The following is a 14736-nucleotide window of genomic DNA, read 5'->3' as shown; positions in this document are numbered from 1 at the left end:
CAAACCCATTTGGGAAGAGAAGCAAGTTTCACTAATGAACTATGGTGGAATGAATGTCACTAAAAGTGACATTGAGCATTATGAAGTTTCCAAAGTTTACAAGTATAGGTATTACAAGTCAGAATTTCACCTCTGTACACTGCCTCAAATCCATTTTCTAAAACTGAATGCAAGCTCTCCAGTAACAAGAGTACATTGCTAGCTCATTTGGACAGGGGCTGCAGGTTGGCATCTTCCGTAAAAATTGATGCAGTGACCATGCTCACTTTTATGGCCACTAAAAGCAAAATATCAGCTGTCTGGACTAAGAGAATAAAGCATAATAAAAGTTTAATCTCTGGCTTTAAAAGTGACTAAATTTAGTACAGGCACTCTCTTAAAAATGCAGTATGAAATTCCTCTTGTTAAACTCTTTTCTCCACATTTTTCCAGCCCAACTCCTCTTACTTTATTCTGCTCTCCTGTTGCTGTATTTCAGCAAGTCTCATCCAGAAATTCAACAGATGCTCTGGTGTTCACCAAACAGCAACACTCAATAACGTTCCTGACCAGTTTCACTCCCTCAAAGTCTCTTCATGGAGCCAAGGCAACTACTCAGATTACCCTAGATATTCAATACAGATTGAACACCATATGACACAAGCACACAAGTATTTCAAAAAAGCTGAAACAGAAGCACACTAAACACTACCTCTGGTCTAGCACAAGCTGTGTGCTTATTCTTATATTTTTTTAAAAACAACTTAAAACACTGCATGCTAGTTTATACTCTAGCTGACATAAATTTCAAAATGGCTATAGTTGAAGTGACCCTTAGGTATTACCATAGCAAAATATTCGGTAAGTTTTTGCCTTGCAATACCCACCCAAAGGTACACCTATTTTTTCAGCATTAGGCTTGACACAAAACATACCAAAAAATAAACCAAACCCCTCTTGCAACCAAAGTAGTCAATTCAATATTCATATATCCTTACCAAACATGGACGGTTTCAGAGATAGGAAGGATACTGCCAATGATCCAGCCTACAAACCAGGCTTAAGATTCTTCCTGAAGGCACGCAAACACCTTTTGAAAAAGGCATCCAAATCGTAAGTACAGAGCTAAGAACAATATACCTCTCTCCACTGCTGTGGAGTTAGCTTGTAAGATACAATCTACATGATTATTTAGATATAAGTGCTGGGAGTCTTACATAAGTATATACTTGTATACTGATATAGGTATATCCTTATATAAGTACTTAAGTATAAGGTGGGGAGAGATTTAAAATTTGTTTGTTTTCACCTTTTACTTCTTTGCCTTTACAATTTACAAGCTATCTCTTTGACATTTTTTCCAGGTTAAAAAATGCCTCCACCCCTAAAGGATGCAACCTCCATTCCAGCACGTATTAGTCTGATAGAACTGAAAGAGACAAGATAAATATTTCCATTTTGTCCCTATAATCACTTGCAGTCACAATTTATTAATTCAAAGATACTTTTCATATCCATGTACCTGCAAATTAATTTTGTACTTGCTAGACTTCAGTTGAGGTTAGCATTATGAGCTCTAAACTGTAACATTTCTTAGTTGAGCCATGGTCCTGCATGCAGCATTACAGGGCACTCACATTTCCTTCCAGAATTATTTCAAGCTACTAAATATAACGGCTATAAGCTAGGGAGACAGTTTATGCATTTCACATGACACAATCCGTAAAGCAAGACTAAGGAACAAGCATAATGTCTGTAGCACTTCACATGCCACAAATGTGTAATTAATCAACATCCAGAGAATCTGCCTATAGCAGACACTTTCACCGTGCCCCAACAAAATGAGACAACTATTGTAAAAAATAATTACTACAGAAATCAGTACCAGAAGAGAAATATTAGAATTTTTTCTCCCTTTTCAATAAAGATATTTAAGAGACAAATTACAAACTTTACAATGTTCAGTTCCTCTGTATTATCAGAAAACAGTGTTACATATAGTGTGAAAAGCTTTAGCTCATCTTATTTTCAAGGGAGTTAAATTCAGCTCATTATGAGAAAAGGCATTTATGCATGCACTCCTCTCTTCCAAAAGTTGTCTTTGGGCGGTAAAAAATTCTGTGCAGCATTAAAAAAAAAAAAAAAAAAAAAAAAAAAAAAAAAAAAAAAAAAAGCAAGCAGAAGCAAGTACGTGTAATTTGGCAGTAATTTAAGACAAAGTTGTGTAAATTTGATGTAAATTTTGGGTGGTTAATACTGTATCTCCCTAACGATGACTTCATTTAGGGCTTCAGCGTTCTCCCCACATCCCCTCCTCCATGTTTTACAGCTCTGATCGATGATATCTAAAGCACTGTAATTAATACACTCCTACATTACTTCATGTGCCAATGATACAGTTGCCAGCTGAAAAGATAAAAAGCCTGGACATGTTCTTCACAGCTAGAAAGACTCTAAAATTCACTTTTATGTTCAAATTTAAACACGATATGCGGAAGTAACTTGGAACAGCAGTTTTCACACTTTTCTTATTTACTTAAATTATCCATGAGTCTGTTCACTAAAAGTCTTTTTAACAGATGTGGTTTATTTGGATGCCTGAATACAAGGACTTTCTAAAATATCAATAACTATTCCACAGAAGAAAACCAAGAAAGTTGGAGTGTGCCACTTTCCCCCTTCTCTTTGCCTATTCTTTTACCAGCTCTTAAACATTCTTTCTTTATTTCTTCCTTTCAGCTTTACCTCTGTCTTCCTTGAACAAACAAGTCCAGCAGCTTTTGACAGATATCTCCCTACAATAATGCTATAGCTAATACAAAAAACCCCAAACAATCCACACCAATCCCCAACACATACAGGCTGCCTCATAAACAAAGGCTAGATCTAGACTCAACAAGGTTTGTTGTTGTATTCTACACCAGCAAACTCTCCCTTTTCCAATTCCAGCCAAAGTAAACTCTGGTCAATATTTAGACTCCCACCAACAATAAGCTTCATGGCCATTTTACTGCATCAATTTTACTACATCAATCTGGAAAACAGTGCAAGTGACTACATCCTTAAGTACTATAGGTAAAACTTTTTAAGTTTTGCTTGGCCATCTTCAGAGAGAGCTAACTTTGCTGTTGATGAAGTAATCCTTACGTACAAAGTTTGCAGATTGCTTCTGAACTAAATGTCCTTTCTAACCTAAGGTCTTGCATATTCCTCTGTCAAAAACAGGATGCAGACCCTACGATATTTTTTAACTGAGCCTGCAGTTAATGTGCTTCATAGCTTCTTCAAACACTGATTATGCTCAGCTTTTACACCTTGGAAAAAGGAATGCTGCAGATTAGGAGAAGAACAAAGAGAATCAAGTCAAGATATGGGGGCACTGAAGAGAAGTAAGAAAGTTTTATGGAAGTGTAGCGGGTTTGTGTGACCAGATTTTGGTAGTGGCAGGGGGAGGGCTACAGGGGTGAGTTCTGGAAGAAGCCAGCTGTAGCTCCCCCCAAGTCCAAGAGAGCCTATGCCAGTTGGCTCCAGGATGGATCTGCCACTGGCCAAGGCTGTGCCAACCAGAGATGGCAGTAACATCTCTGTGAGTACATATTTAAGAAAGAAAATACATTATTCCACAGATGTAACTGCACTCAGAGAAGAAAGGAATGAGAACATGTGAGAGAAACTCTGCAGACACCAAGGTCCATGGAGGACAAGGCACTCGAGTGGAGATTCCCCTGCAGCCTGTGTGAAGACCGTGGTAAAACAGCTGTGCCCCTGCAGCCCATGGAGGACCACAGGGATGCAGGCATCCACTCACAGACCATGGAAGTCCACAGGGGTGCAAATTTCCACCTGCAGCCCATGGAGGAGACCCATGTCCAAGCAGGCAGATGCCTGAAAGGAGGCTGTGAGCTCCTGGCAAGGATCTGCAGACCCATGGAGAGAGGAACCTAGGCTGGAGCAGGCTTCCTGGCAGGACTTATGAGCCTGTGGGGAACCCACGCCAGACCAGGCTGTGCCTGAAGGACTGCACCCTGCGGAAAGAGACCCACATCGAAGCAGTCCATGAAGAGCTGTAGCCCATGGGAAAGAATGATGCAAGCTGAGTTTATGGAGAGCTGTCTGCTGTGGGAAGATCCCATGTCAGGGCAGAGCAAGGACTCTTCTGCCTGAGCAGTGGTAGAAACAGCCTGTTGTGAACTCATAGTGCCTCAGCCCCAGTCTCCCTGTGCTCCTGGTGGGGAGGAGGCAGAGCCCAAGAAGGAGGGAGACAGGGGATAAGGTGTTTTAAAAATTTATTTTACTTTTCATTAACCCCCTCTGATTTCAATTAATAATAAATTCAATTAATTTGCCTATGTCCAGTCTGTTTTGCTCATGACAGTAATCAATGAGAGATCTGTCCCTGTCCTTGTCTCAACCCATGAGCCTTTAATTGTATTTTTCCTCCCCTGTCTACTTGAGGGGAGTGATGGAGGGGCTTTGGTGGATACCTGGCATCCAGCCAGGGTCAAGCCACCACAAGATAAAGAACCTTGAGTACTCCCACTTTCTCTCTGGCTTAAATAATGTATATGATACAACCTGCATAATAAACCCAAGCAAAAATCAAAACAAACAAGAAAGCAAAAGACTAAGCAAAGCCCAATGAAACCCAAATAAACATAAATAATGAAGGACAAGACACATGAAGATGCACTTCTTGAGTCAGTCAGGAAGATGCAGAAGAGGAAAATGAAGGAGGACAAGCCATGAAAATTGCTAGATACCCAACATGCCAAGCAGAAGACAGAATAATATACCTTGTTTTCTTAGAAAGGGAAAAATAAAATAGAAAAAAGAAAAAAAAACCCAAGAAAAAAAAAAGGGGAAAAAAAAGGAAAAAACTCAACAGCAGCAGGGAGTTAAATCCAATGCAATTCAGAAGGAACAAGCACAGAGGGCTGGAAACTCTGAAATACCTTGGGCCAGTTTGGAGACCTTAATGATCCTGCAAGGACAATCCTTACACATAACTGTTTTCCCAAAAGATCTTACCAGACATCACAACTCCAACTAAATCCAACTTAATCAGCTGAAACATCATAATCCTACTGATCTCCACCAAGAAAACATTAGTTTTGTCTTACAGTTTGATTCAGACTCAGCATGACCTCCAGCAGAACATCGAGGGCAAGCCCCTGAACCTTAGCACAAATCCCCCAACATTATAACAGCACTCCATGCACCACAACATACACTTTCATATTGTCCTGTTAAAGACGCAAATAGAAATTTTCACCTACAGTAACATTTCCACACAGAGAATTTTTTCCATGCCCTTGGAAGGCAGCAGTTCTTACCAATAACTTTAAAACAACCATTAACATGCTGCTAACAAGCAAAAAACAATTCTGGCTGGAATCTCTTCCCAACAGCTTGCTAATTTTACAACTTCTTCCCTCTTGTTACTTGTGCAAGAGCTTGATTGGTCAATGCAATCCAGTTTGCCACCTCAATTTATAAATAAAGATGACGGTCACACTGATTAATCTTGTGAACAGTCTGTATTTTCAGACGTCCAAATGCACCACAAGAGCACAGCTTAAATACTTAAGAGCTTCCTCCCGTATTCACCTTCATACTACTGTTTCATTCTGAAGTGGCAAATAATGGATAAATCAAGGACTGCTGCAGTTACTTACATTCATCTCCTGCATGTAACAAAATCATGACCTGTGAAAGCCACTCCCTCTGTTTTCTTATTTTCCTTTTAAATCTGTATACATTAAGTTCACAGATATATGTGCCTGTGAACTTGATTCCTACTGTGGTGTAATGCTGCAAACACTGTTGGCAAAGAACAGTAGACTTCTCATATATTTCATTCCAGATCCCTAAATACAGTCAGCCCAAAAAAGAATGAGAACTTTCTCATTAAAATCTAGAATGGGATTCCTATGTAATTTTTCTGGTTCAACTACAAAGTCTGAATTCTAGCAGCCTTAACTTAGAGCAAAGAATTTATACCTCACAAAAAGTTAGTTCTGCTTAAATTCAGTATCACTTTCAGCAAATTTTTAATCAGTTTTGATCTGTAGTGACTGCAGCAGGCACCCCTGGTATAGAAGTGAAACAATTTAACTTAATTTTGTAAAAGTTAAAATTGTCACACACCCCTAACACCCACATTTAAATCCTCGTTCTTGTTGATTAAGCTTGCACCATTAAGTTTTAAAGCTAAGCCTGCATTAGAATCTAACAAAATCAATTTAACTACTTAAGGATATAAACTTCAATTTTATACAGCTCCTATTAGTGATGGCATCCTAGCATAGGCACACTTTCAGAAATAACAAAACTTTTTCAAAGTTATCTCTGAAAAAAAGAGAGTAAGAGAAGTAAGTCTGTTTTCTTAAGAAAACGCAAACATTCTAAAATGCATTTTCAATTGTACAGTGAAAAGCTTACCCTTTGGCTACCCAGAAGCAACCAGAGCATTTGCCCATGAAATTATTATCATGAAAAGCAAGATGAAAAGACTAACAGCTAACAAAAAAAGGAGCATTTCCTAAAATCTTCTTTTTTTCCTGTAATTCAGTCCTCCTAACTTTAGATAAAACTTCCAAGTGACAGTCTCCACGGTCTGTGAGACTAGAGGAGCTTGCAAATTTACATATGAAATTAAGTTTAAATTACAGAGCAAAACAGGGTGAACTAAGGTCAGATCACCAGCCTTAGTTCTGAACTCTAATCCACATTAAGACATTGTACAACCTGAAACACAGAGCAACAAAAAGCCAAGTTACACCAAATGCATATTAAAAATACAAGAAGTTTCTGAGTTCAGTTATGGCTGAAACTGCCTCACTAATAACCCAAATTTTTGTAGGTCCCCGTTTCAAATTCAAAAACTTCACTTTTGTCTACCTTGTATATTAATGAATCAAATATATTTGGGTCCTAGTACCAAAGCCACCAGTTTCCAATAAAATGGGAGAAGCCTGTGCATGTCTTCAAAAGATAAGTACATTACCAGAGCAGAGTGAAAAGCTCCCTGCACTGCAGAAACTTCACATCATCATGATCCTCACCATCCTACATGTAAATCCATTTCTTCCGCACAATAACTCCAAACTTGAGACCTACAGAAACATAAACTAGAGGAAATCTAATGAAATCCAAAGACAAGGAGAATTTTGTATCACCTTTAGGTACTTCTAATTTAAAGAAAAACAGAAGTCAATAGTATTGAACTGATATTTAAATCTAGCATATAACTAAAAAGATGTCAGAGAAAATATATTTTCTTAATCCTTTATTCTTAGCCTGGCTGTCAAGTAATGCCTTGTATCCACTAGACCAAACTAACGCAGTGAACCTTTAGACTCCAAAACCAGAAGAATCCAAAGGGAAAGAAAATGAATATAAATTTTTTCCTGAGATTTTGGAAGACCATCACATTGAAGTTACACTGTTTATTCAAGAACCATAAAACAGTTTGGGTTGAAAGGCACCTTTAAACATCAGCAAGTATAACCACCCCTCTGCCACAGACAAACATCTTGCACTAGATCAGGCTGCTCAAACCTGGCCTTGAACACTGCCAGCAATGGGGCATCTACAACTTCTCTGGTTAACCTGTTCCAATGTCTCACCAGCCACCACAGTAAAGAATTCTTTCCTTATAACCAATCTAAACCTGCCCTCTTTCCACTTAAAAATTATGTCCTTTGTCCTGTCACTACAGGCCTTCATAAAAAGTCTCTCTCCATCTTTCTCTTAATGCCCCTTTATGCACTGAATGAGAGCCTCAATAAGGTCACCCTGGAACCTTCTCTTCTGCAGGCTGAACAACCCCAACCCTCTCAGCTACAGGAGCGGTATTCCATCACTCTGACCACTTCTCTGGCCTTCCCTTGGATCTGCTCCAATAGATGCAAGCCTTTCTTGTGATGGGTGCCACAGAGCGGGATGCAGTGCTCCAGGTACGGATTTCACAGAGGGTGAGAATCACCTGCTTCTTTTTTACAAGTTCAGGATACAACTGGCAAAGAAAGTAGTGCAATTTTGGAGAGAAAGAGACATCAACTTTGATAAAAATTTACCTATGACTCTATACCCATTCCCTGAAGTGCAAAATGAAATTACTATTTTCCTATTTTCACAGTAGTCCTCATTTGCTTTTCTACCGCTCATAGATGAAGAAGGATTTGAAAAACACTACATTAAATAAAGTGGAATGCAATCAATGTTCGATTCGGTTAAAGAAGAGGTTCTGTGGGTAAAGAGAAAACTGATGGAGAACCACCCACTGGGACACAGATCATTACTTAAAACAGTGCTCTTTCCAGAAGCTAGGATAATGCAAGGAGTGTTTAAACCTGCGGTTACATTAAAGGCTACAAGTTACAGCACTACAGCAGGGCACATCAGCTCACAGCAATTTTATTACCGAGTCATTTAGTCATGTCTGTAACAGGTCTGGACTGCAGTGCTGTCGAAACACGAACAGTCAATCTGCTCTTGTTCTAGTAGTTCTTCTGTTGAAAAACCTACAACTCTTACAATAAAACAGTAAGTTACTCATGTAGACAAGCTCAACATGTCTCTATAGTTTTCCAATCGTTATACTTTCTTACTGAAAATTCTCCTTTATCAAGCAAGGGAAACAGCGGTCTCCATAACAAACCAAAAAAATAGTAGTTTAAGTTTGCATGCTATATAGATCATAATCTGTAATCAGACCTCTAAATGTTGGTTCCAACAACCACTTGTTTACATGGAGATAAGCTTGAAAAATACAGTTAACTAAAATTTTTCTATTAGTGTACTCGTACCTAAAAAACAAGCTAGCACCTAAGTATTCTGTTTAAAATGAGATCATGCATTCCTAAAGCACATGCAGAACTTTCAAGGCCAAGTTTTCCATGCTCTTCTTTTTTCCAGGTCTGTGCAGCAGAAAGACTGTATCAACCTGCAGGCTGCTATGACTGCCAGTGCACATCCTCCTGATATCCCATCCAAGTGGGACATCTGCCCTATTTTCCTTCTGATGCACAGGGACAGACCCTGTTGGACAGCATGGGAAGTACAACAGCAGAGTTGGTAACATACTGACCTCCTACTAGCAAATCCCTCACCTCATAATACAAATATTTGATGTTGAGAGTGGTGTAAGTGCAAGTGGAACATCTTTAAAGCTGTTTCATCCACTAGAATTTTGTGGGGTTTTTGATTAATTAAAAAAAAAAAAAATCAAACTTCTGTGGCAAGAGAGAAGATTCCAGGTATTACCAATTCACGCAACCACTGGCACCTCGGATATGACTCATCATTAAGTTGGGCCCTACTGAAATAATTGTAACTACACAAAACTAGGCACTACCTAAGAAACACAACAGATGAAAAGCAGTACTCTGAGATCTTAACATACAAGTTGTAGGCTAACACTTTTTAAGTTGAGTATCTGAGAACTTTCTCTAAGGGCTCAGTATTGTTTTCATAACAACACATCTAAAATCCAAGAGCTTGCACCAAGACTACAAATAAGCTAAATCAAAAAAGAGGCATCCCCCAAAGCAGTAACCAAAGAAGGGTGTGCATCCCCTTAGCTCAAATGAGTTTAGATTATTTAAATTAAAGCAATGCCATTTTCTCATGCTGACAGTTCAAGTAACAGGCCCAAGTTTTAAGGCCAGTTCAAACCAGCACACAAAGGAGAAAGGTGGAAGAAGAACTATTTCACTGAACCATCATCACTATTTTGTCAGCCAAGGAGCAGAACACACGTGCCTAATTTAGGTGCCCAAACTAAGACTGTTTTTTACATGATGCCTAGACAAGCAATGGAAAGTTTCCTCCAGAGATGTTGTTAACACAAGGCACTGAACAGGGATTCTAGAGTTAGGTGTACAAATTACTCCTGAGATTAAACATGTTCACCATGCCTCCACGGGGCAAGTGTGTCCAGTGTTTAAACTGCACCTCAAATAAGTGGTCATGAGGTGACTGTGAAATGTAACCAATCTGAAGAACCAAAGCAATTAAGACAGACACAAAATAAGAAGTTGGACAACAAATACTGAAAACAAGAAGTTACAAAGCAGACAGAAAAGACTTCTTTCTGGTCAGTCACCATTAGAGACACGAAGTGCCAACACCACAGGGACACCTAACCATCAGCACAAACCATTACAGCAGTTCACTGTGAGTAAAACCTACATATCATGGCAACTGTATAGTGTCTTACTGCTTCCCCAAAGAGGAGGCATCCCAAATACACTTCATGTCAACTAAGTACCAATTCACAATATGGTATTACAAACATGATTTGGCCTAATTCAAGCTGTGGAGCCCTCGGGTATTTCTGGCCCCCGTGAACTATTCTTCCCAGTCCTGCCAAAAGGATTTCCAATACAGAGTTTTTTCTCCCTGAGTAGCATCAGGGTATGTGTCTGTATTAGGGCTGAGGTATGTGACTATATACAAACACATGTACCAAAGGAAAGGTTGCTGAGGAAGTCAGTAAAAAAGCAAAATAAAATAAAACAAGTAAGTCATCTCTGCCTTTTCAGTGTTTAACTCTACCCCAGCTGAAACCAGAACACAAGCATTCAGATAACCTAGGGTAAAATTCCTTTCTCCTCAAAGGCATAGCTAGAGGATTTAAATACAAAGTGGGGGAGATAGCATATGAATCTACAAAGGAGTATGTGGAAAGAAAAGAGCATTAGGTGAGATCCTAAGGAAGGTTTTAATGACAGGAAAGTAAGATCAGAAGAGCAAAAAAACATGAAAAAGGAAATGGTTACTGGGAAAAAGAAAACTGGAGGAGGAAAGGTAACAGGAATAATGATAGTGCTGGAATAAAACTTCAAGAGGAAACAAGAAGGATGGGGAAAGGATCCAAAAAGGACACAGTTAGGTTACAGTGGCAAAGCTACCAGGAAACAAACGAGCTGGTTATTCGAAACAACAAAAAATGCAGGACTAGTCATCTGGATAGAGACAATAAATACACAAACAGGCAAACAAAAGGTTACAGGGGGCACCTTCTCTGGTAAGGCCACAACAGTAGGTGGCAACAAGAGGAAGCCTGGTGCACAGTCCTTGAGAGCAAGAGCAAGCTAGAAAATGTGACAAAGACGAACCGTAGCAAATATCCCCCAGCCACAATGGTACTGGGGGCACTAGGGAATTTCTCTAGGTACAAGCAAAAAGCTCCTAGACAGACCTGAGTATCACTAGGGCTATGGGGATTGCTGGGATACAACAGGGTGAAAGCAAGCAGCACAGAAAAGGACAGGGAGGACAGTGAGCAGGTGAACACCCCAAAACAGTGCCCGGTAAGGTTACAGACAAAAACTCACAGGGAAAAAGAGGGCAGAGGCGTGGGACGAGCAGGATCTGGGATGGCTGGGGTGGGCAGTCCCGGGGCCGAGGGGCACAGCGAAGGCTACGGGAGGACGGCCCGAGGTCTGAGAGCCACCAGGGCGGGACGGAAAGGCTGGGGCAGCCACCGAGGCGCCCTGGCCATGCGGGGGCCGCGGTCACGGGGGAAGGCCGGGGAAGGACGGAGGGAGGGAGCGGGCAGCCCCGCGGCGGCCGGGCAGATCCTGCGGGGCCGGGGCAGGCGCCGGGGCGCTCCCGCTCCCCGGCGGGGGCGATGCCTTCTGAGTGCGCAGTTCGCGGCCTCCCCGCTCCAGCCCGGCCCGCCGCTCCGGGGCCGGATCCACGAGCGGGCCGGGCAGCCACCACCGCCGCCCCCGCGCTCCGGGGCCGGGAGCGCGCCCGAGAGAAGAAAGGCAGGCAGGCGGGCAGGCAGGCGGGCGGGCCGGGCCCGACCGCCCCTTCCCCCGTTTCCCGCGGCGTGACTCAGTGCCGAGCCCCGCGCCGCCGCCTTCGCGACCTGCCGGGCCGGGCCAGGCTGGGCCGAACCTCGCTGCGACACAACGCCGCGGCCTCCCGCACTCACCAGCATCGCGCGTCCCGCAGAGTCAGGGCCACGTCCGCCCGCCCCTTCCGCCTCCGCCGGGCCCGGATCCGCCGCCGCCGCCGCCGCCTCCCCCCGGCGCGGCCCGGGGATCGCGGAGGCGCCGCCCCTCGCAGCCGCCCCGCCCCGGCTCACGGTGGGCGGGGAAGCGGGGTTGCGGCTGCCCGCTCCGGCGGGGCCCGGTGGGGCCGGGGTTCGGCCTCGGCCTCTGGCGGAGCCTGCCCGCATGGGCTGCTCGGCGGGGGAGGCCGGCCAACCGACCGCCATCTCCTTGGCTGCCGGGCCCTGCCGTGCCCGAGGGCTCGTTGCTCCGACCCCTCCCTAGGCTTAGTCCAGTGCCAGAAGAGCTGAAGGATGGGCTGAAAGACTTGGGAGCGATGGTTGATGGAAAACTCAACATGAGTCGGCAAGTGTGCGCTCGAGGCCAGAAAGCCAGTCGAACTTGGGATGCATCAAAAGCAGCGCTGGGGCCGTCAGGGTGAGGGAGGGGATTCTGCCCCTCTGCTCTTCTCTGGCAAGACCCCACCTGGAGTGCTGTGCACAGTTCTGGTGTCCCCAACATAAGGACATGGAGCTGTTGGAGCAAGCCAAAAGGAGGCCGCGAAGTTAATGTAAGGACTGGAGCACCTCCCGCATGAACACAGGCTGAGAAAGCTGGGCCTGTTCAGCCTGGAGAAGGTTGTGTGGAGATCTCAGCAACCTTCCAGTATCTGAAGAATCCTAGAGGGAAGCTGGAGAGGGGCTCTTTGTCAGGAACTGTAGTGATAGGACACAGAGTAATGGGTACAATTTCAATGAAGGGAATTTTAAGTTAGGTATTTGGAAGAAGTTCTTTACTGTTCGGTCGGTGAGATGCTGGAACAAGGGAATAAGTTGTCCAGGGAGGTTGTGGATGCCCCAACCCTGGCAGTGTTTAAGGCCAGGTTGGATAAAGCCTTGAGCAACCTGGTGTAGTGGGAGGTGTCCTTGCACATGGCAGGGGGTGTTGGGACTAGATGATCTGTAAGGTGCATTCCAAACACTTAACATTCCATGATAACATCCTTAGACATGATAAGACTTTCCTCCATCCGTAGCTAAGCAGCTGCTTCTGTGTTTATGAGAAACATGGGTTTCTGAAGTGTCCTGGATGCAGTGAATGGTGCCACACCAAGTCTGGGAGCCTGAGTGGATGGTACAACGGCGCGCTAACACTGTGTCTTTGTCAAGCGAGTGTTAAATCAAACTCTGGAGCTCCTCTTGAGTTATTCACATCAGGAGTTATTGCCTCTAAGTGTATGAACATTGCCTTAAAAACTTCAATTAAAGTGTGGCTTTTGTAAGAACATAGAAATCTTTCTGTAATTATGAGTTTCAGCGTAGTAACAAGACAACTTGGAAACAAGACTGGAGAGAAGAAGAGGGTAGAAGTTGAAAGAAAGGGTGTCATATTGTTCAGCTGTAAGCTGCTTGGAAGATGTGTTAAGGTATTTGGTCTGATTTATTGAGGGATAAGAAGTTACATGAACACATTTACAATCTGCAAACAAATTTAAGCAAAAGTATCTACTGTAGATAATTTTAATGTATGATGATAGAACATAAACCTCCAAGTAAATTTGTGTCTCTTATATGTGGATTGAAAGTTATTTTTTCTTTCTAAGAGTATGAAATTGATGATACGAAATCATACCAAAATTGGGACAAGTTTCAGAAAAGTAGTATTTTGGAGTCAGTTCTGTCTTATTTATTCCTGAAGACTGGAATTGTATTGCTGGACCAGTGTTGTGAAGGAACAGATCAAGATTTGTAAAAGATGTCATAAAAAGGTCTTATCCTTTATATTAGTATCAAAAGTTGAACCCATGAAATTCAGTAGCTTCATGGGAAAGAGAAACAGGGAAGCAGTAGGAAGAAACAGAGGATTACTTTTCTTTGCAAAATGCTTCACTTGCATTCTGGTTCTACCGGCTGTTCACCTGTTCTGAAAATTTGCCTTCTCAAAGCTAATGGTCCTTAGTCATGTTGGTGCTGGAAAAATTATTTCCCTGTGTAATAATGCCTTCCTTTGGCCCAGCCTGCTGAAGTGGACACAGGCAAAGTCAGTGACACAGCTCTTCCAATGAAACAGTGCTGACTAAGGAGCACTCTCTGAGGAACTGGTTTAATGTGGAACAGGGACACTGTCTCAGTGGGCTGGGTGGCATCACGACGCTTACATTAATTTTGCCTATGTAGATATACTTTGCAAATACCATTCCTGGGCATGACTAAATTTCTGGTTTGCTGGCATTTGTGAATTGTACTACAGGAGCGTTTGTGTGGGTCAGCATCAGCATGGCTAGTTCTGCATGATGTGTTAAAGACTGGGACAGTGAGGGCAAACAAAATAGTTTGTGGGGGACAGGAACCAAATTCCAAGGAGGGTGGACTGATTATGAAAAATAAGGACTGATTTAAGGACTTGTCTTGGAAAATTAAGTTGTGGTGCTGTATTTTACAGCAGTTGTCTTTGCAAGAGGTAAAGGCATCATTGTTTTAAAGCCTAAAACAAGGGGACAGTAGAAGTATGGATAACTAGGAAAGTGGAAGAGAAATTACAGGAAGGGAACAAAATAAGGGGAAAAGGAAGGCCTGAATTGGCACCATCTTCCACTGAACTGTATTTTTTTATTTAGCTTTTGTGATTAACTGCAGTACAAGCCTGAAATCTGACAGTTTGGAGTGTTGAAATTTGTTTCTCTTTTCTCCCAGGGTTGCATTATGATTTGTGTTCATTTTCTAGAGGCAAGTCACAGTTCTCTGATTTTATT

General features: G+C 42.5%; 1 protein-coding gene across 1 annotated transcript in view; it reads right to left on the bottom strand.

The window, feature by feature from the left end:
- Positions 1 to 12010, bottom strand: part of CUL1 (cullin 1) — a 53794-nt gene extending 41784 nt beyond the window's left edge. Inside the window, exon 1 of the mRNA XM_066191412.1 lies at positions 11927 to 12010. The gene's annotated coding sequence lies outside the window, so the exon portion shown is untranslated. The remainder of the gene's footprint in view (positions 1 to 11926) is intronic.
- Between the last annotated feature and the right edge of the window lie 2726 nt (positions 12011 to 14736).

Source organism: Chamaea fasciata, unplaced genomic scaffold (genome assembly GCF_029207755.1).
Source record: "Chamaea fasciata isolate MVZ Bird 193981 ecotype frontalis unplaced genomic scaffold, bChaFas1.0.hap1 SCAF_1, whole genome shotgun sequence".
Lineage (NCBI taxonomy): Eukaryota > Metazoa > Chordata > Aves > Passeriformes > Sylviidae > Chamaea > Chamaea fasciata.
The sequence above is the reverse complement of the archived record's forward strand: the minus strand, read 5'-3'. Positions and strand labels throughout refer to the sequence as shown.